This window comes from Ostrea edulis, chromosome 8 (genome assembly GCF_947568905.1).
Source record: "Ostrea edulis chromosome 8, xbOstEdul1.1, whole genome shotgun sequence".
NCBI lineage: Eukaryota > Metazoa > Mollusca > Bivalvia > Ostreida > Ostreidae > Ostrea > Ostrea edulis.
In genome coordinates, this window is record NC_079171.1 from 25470651 (window position 1) to 25476559 (window position 5909).

The following is a 5909-nucleotide window of genomic DNA, read 5'->3' on the forward strand; positions in this document are numbered from 1 at the left end:
ACTTAGAAAAAATCCATTAGAAAGGCACTAGTTGTCTGTTTTTGTGTGTAGTTTTTGGTGGTTAAACTTGGTTATTTATCGAAACTTTACTTACCAACTCTGGACTTACGTTTTCTTGCGATATTATTTCAAAAACACCAACACATACTTAGAAAAATCCGGGAGAGAATATCCCCTATCTCTTTTGTGCACGACTTTGTGGTTGTTACCATTTTGTTTACGAAATAGCACGACAGACACAGTCCTAGTACGAGCTATCTAAAATTTGACCTTTGACCTCAAAAGTGCACTCAGTTGAACCACCCATCTAGTCGGGTTATACCTGACCCATTTAAAACACGCACTTAGAACATGAACGCTAGACTGGTGTTTTTCTTGCGACTTCAATCTAACCGCTAACCATGTAGTTGTGTTATATATATACTTGTAACTTTATCAAACCATCAAATCATCAAATCATACACTGACCGTGGACTTGTGTTATACACTTGCAATTTTTTTATATCATCAACCGTGGACTTGTAAAAAAAACTTCATCAATCGCCAACCATATACTTGTGTTCTATACTTGTAAATTTATCAAACGCCAACCATATACTTGTGTTCTATACTTGTAAATTGTATTAGACAACTACACACAACACGCACAAAACCATGCACAGGTCCTCAATAACATGAGGTTTAACATCAAAATCGTCCCCAAAACTACAACCGGTCGATTTACTGTGGAGGCCATAAACTAACGGTGTAATATATATATATATATTATTGGAGAGGCACGGAGGGCGGCCCTCCACAGCTGCTGTTACTAAAGCTCGAACTCGTTCGATTCTTCAAAAGTGGGTTTTCCCCCAGCCTAGAACACGTTCGATTATTTAACTGCGGAGTTGCCCTCCGTGCCTCTCCAATAATATATATATATTATATACCGCAACTTACTGTCCTCCGGAGGTTATCCAGTACGGCACAATATACGCCAAAACTTCTCCCCAGATAGAAATAACGAACAAGTTCTCGCATTAAACTGTATATATATACCTCTGAAAGTACTTTATATTATTATTATCAGACCACACCAATCGATCAATATATATATCTATATCACAACAACAAAAAGCACAAACCAAGATGAATTCATACAATATCGGAGAAACTGACATAGATCATGAATACGCCAAACAAAATGCACAACCGGTGGTCATAGACGACCGACATAGTGTCAGATACAACCCGCACGCGGAGGAATCCGATAGTAATGATGACAACGACTCTCCAGACGTGTATCAACCGACATGGAGACCACTGGCGCAAGGCTTCGATAAACCTAATTACGCGCCGAATGAGTGTGCTGAACTGTCGTTCTCGCCCGACTTCGAAGTCGTATACGTGAACAACGCCAATCCCGAGTCTGCATGCACAGAACATAAAGACAGATACCAAGACTCAGAATGGCTAGACCAAGAACACTTCGAAATAATCGAGATGCCAGACATACAACCACCTGTGAGAGTGGACACGGTCGCAGATGCAGAACAATCGTTAAGCGAGGCTGTGGCGGACGCATGATCGACTTCAAAAAAAACACTCAAATTCTGTGTACACATGTCTATTTTATATATGTATCTTTGTTATATACCACTTGCTATATAAAAACTGTTGTATTTACAATGTACGTACATACGCAACATAATATCCTTTAATAAAACTTGTTACAAACCAAAACAAATGATTTATTCTTGTCACACAAAACAATGGATTGATATTCGCCAAAAAAAACGTGCTCTGTTACAGGCACAGAAAATAACAAACCAACACTTGCCTTCTATACTTGGAGATTTTTTTTATCAAACACCCACGCGGGATATCGCACCTTAAAAAAACTCGATTTGGTCACGATTCCAATCGCCAAACAAACAACGACGCGCCAACACCGGTCCAAAAAATTGAACGCGTTCGACATAACACCGACCGCAAACCTATATATACTTTCATTCGTCTAATTAGAAAATCATAACTTCTGCCTTCCAGCATAATAGTACCATTTACCTACAGAGTATTGCTTCAGGATCTTTTATTACTACAATCATGGATATGAATATGTTGCTTAAGAAGGAGTGTCACGAGTTTAATGGAATGTACGCAACATTCGAAAACGATAGTAGCACCGAGTGGGAGCGAGACCACAAAATGTATTACAACGCCACCGTGGATGATTGGTATACGGAGGATGTGCAACAGTTTGATTCCAATGAGCACGATTGGCCGACATTGCCAAGCGCCGACAGTAAGTCTTCTAAGAAGTCTAAGAAGGCTAAGAAGTCTACGGTATCTCGTGGTACTACCACCGTTACTAAGAACTTTACGGGAGCTAGCAGTGTTACAACTAGCACTAGGACGCCTACGGGATTCACCGATAGATACCCATTGGGACACAGGGTGGAAGCGCCAGAAGAAGTTTATTACGAGAACCCATACCTGTCGTCCGGAGAAGACTGGGACGATCAGATCGCATGTGAAGAGTTTGAACTGGAAGAAATCCGTAAAATGAACATTGAATCCGAAAATGCTAAACATCGTAACGGATTTACGGACGTCTACCCACTGGGACCCAACGTGGAAGAACCCAAGGAAATGTATTACGAGGACCCATACCAGTCATCCGGAGAAGACTGGGACGAGGAACTCGCATGTGAAGAGTTTGAACGGAAAGAGATCCGTAACGGATTTACGGACAGTTACCCACTGGGGCCCAACATGGAAGAACCCAAGGAAATGTATTACGAGGACCCATACAACGCAGCCGGGGAAGATTGGGACGAGGAAATTTTATGTGAACAAGTTGCCGAACTGGCGAACGCGTACAAACAGGTTGCCATGTGCGACGAATCCGCCGAAGATTCCAATGATCTCGATACCCCAATCGAAGACTGGGATGTAGAACCCCAATCGCAACAACAACCAGAAGTTATCGACTGGGACGCGGGAGTCACCATTCGCCGCTGTAGCATGAGTGAAGACTGGGGAGCGGAGGTGGATCGCGAAATCGAACAGTTCAAACTGGACATGCAGACACTGAATTTGTGTCTTAGAATGAGGGGATTTAACCCATCATAATATACTTTGCCAAATGAAGCCAAGACTTTCTTTCAAACGTGTGCCATCTCACATTTTTGTATTCGTTTTATATCGTATAACACTGTATGTATATATATGTATGTAACTTTGTATGTAAAACATGTTATCATTATATAAAAAAAATGAAAACTAAACTCACGACATTAGTTATCAAATGGGTAAAAAAAACAACCAACAGGATTTAAACATGCCAAAGGAGTATCAAACTGGCAATCATGACTGAGTGCAGTCGGAAACAATATATAACAACACAAATGGATTACGCAGCAAACTTGGATTTAAAACTTGGGAAATTTTTATCACCAACGCAAAACTATCTTGCGATCGAATAACCGCCTTAAAAAAAACTCAGACTGTTTTTAAACAAATGTCTGATGCAGCCGAATAATTTGGGTAAAAAACAAACACTCGACATAGGACATGCGAATGGTTCGAGCAACAGCTAACACAAAACTGACACAGAGTAACACAAAACTGACACAAAGTAACACAACCAACACAACTAACACACACAAGCGCCTCAATAACACGAGCTTTACACAAAAACTGCGCAAAATACACAATAATCCAAACAATTAGCAACTACGAAGGGTTAAATGGAGGGCAGCAACTTCACATGTAATATATAAAGCAATATTGTACACAGCATGCAGTTAACATAGAGGACATGCCCTCTCCCTTATAACCATTAAAATTTGCATAATGAAGCAGGTTTCTCCTCGTGGAAAGTTTAACATTGAAGTTAAACAAGTATTGTTGTTGTGTGACTGACCCTGCAAAAGGATGTGTTGGATTGAATATCGTCACCACTGCCGGTGAAGGGCTTCAAAATTTTTAGGCCTATGCTTGGCGTTTCTGGCCATTGAGCAGGAAGGGATCTTTATCGTGCCACACATTCTGACACGGGATCTCGGTTTTTTGCGGTCTCATCCGAAGGACCGCCCCATTTAGTCGCCTCCTACGATAAGCAAGGGGGTACTGAGGACCTATTCTAACCCGGATCACCACAATTACAATGCTGTCATAGAAGGATTTTTTCTTACATATTCCATGGAGATATTCAACAAATCAAGAGTTTAAGGAGATCTGTGCTGGATTCCGGATTTTTTTTTTTATATTTGTCCGGGATTGGTTTTGTTTTGTATGTTACAAAAAGCTCCCAGCACGTTCACGGCATGGTACCCGTACTCATGCATTTTGACTTCCAACTTTCCACAACTTCATGGCACCAAAGTGTAAGTTTTTAATCTCTTTATTAACTTTTATGTTAAATGCAAGTCATATTAAGAATGCATACGCATATTTGTTATTGTACACTTGTTGACCCCGATGTGATAAGCAGCCAGTATATCATGACATGCAGGTAGTTTATATTGTCTAAATTTGATTAATTGATATTTCATGGTTATCTTATCTCTGATAGATCTTTAATGATGTTATTCATTGCTGTTATTATTTCTTTCTGTGTAAATGGGGCACGCTCGCTTATTTTCTGAACGTACTATATATTGACCTTTCACGTGTTCGATATGTAAATCGCTCTGTGTAAATTGCTCACAGTTTAAATTTTTTCTCAAAGGTTGTGATGATTACATTTAAGTTTTCACATATCAGTATCAATATTTTATAAGTCTTCTAGTGTGTGTATTTAGAATTCAAGATTTTTGATAACTTTGTAAAGCTTTTGGTGCATGTTATTCTTGATTTACTGAAATTTGATATCTTTAGCATGAAATGTGTAGATATGTTCTGAATAACATATTACATGTTTATTATAAACCATGCCACTTATCTTTTGTGCAGAACCTGTTGTAATAGGATCTTATTTTTGTTTACAGTATTTTACCCTCCCTGGAGGTTGTCTCTCTGCCATTAAAAGTAAAGAAACATACATCGTCTTTCTTGTGACAGAATAAGATCAGTACAAATTGAGTAAGAAGGTTGTGCCCGAGTCACTCAAACGAGTTAATCAACAAATCAAGAGTTCAAGGAAATCAGTACAAATTGAGTACGAAGGTCGTACCCGAGTCATTCCAGAGACTAATTGTCGTTATTCTTTCGTCTGTCATCCCTACATCCACAATTTCTTTCTTTTTTTAAAGAAACGATTTATTTGCTTCAAATTTCCACTTTTCCTTCCGTTAAAAGGAATTGTTCGCATATTTTGAGAGATTATAGACGTGTACAAAAAGACTTCATAATGAGACTCCATGTATGGGATATGATCCTCAGGTGACCGATAGGATATATTGGTATATATTTTTCTAATGTGATCCCGTGGGGAACCGGGTTAGAATAGGTCCTCAGTACCCCTTGCTTGTCATAAGAGGCGACTAAATGGGGCGGTCCTTCGGATGAGACTCAGACCTTACAAATAGAGTCCCCGTGTCACAACAGGTGTGGCACGATAAAGATCCCTCCCTCCTCAAAGGCCGTAAGCGCCGAACATAGGCCTGAATTTGAAGCCCTTCACCGGTCTTGGTGACGTCTCCATGCGAGTGAAATATTTTTGAGCAATATTTAATCAATCATGTTCTTGTAATATGAAAACATTGTGAATTTCACCAAAATGTCTTTCAAACATTAATTCCCCAAGAGTAAATATGGTTCACTTCATATAAAATATATTTAAGAATTTTAACACTTTCTACCAACTATCCCGTGGATATCCGGTTTAAAATAGGTCCCCAGTACCCCCTTGCTTGCCGGAAAAGAAGAATAAATGGGGGCCCCGGTCCTTCGGACGAGACTGGAAAAACCGAGGTCCCGTGTCA

The 5909-nt window shown here is 39.7% G+C and overlaps 1 long non-coding RNA gene across 1 annotated transcript; it reads left to right on the forward strand.

Moving 5' to 3' along the window:
- The first annotated feature begins 4239 nt into the window (after window positions 1–4239).
- Window positions 4240–5026, forward strand: LOC130049501 (uncharacterized). Its single transcript, XR_008798028.1, has 2 exons — window positions 4240–4370; window positions 4974–5026. It is a non-coding gene; the product is annotated as an uncharacterized LOC130049501 (long non-coding RNA).
- The last annotated feature ends 883 nt before the right edge of the window (window positions 5027–5909 follow it).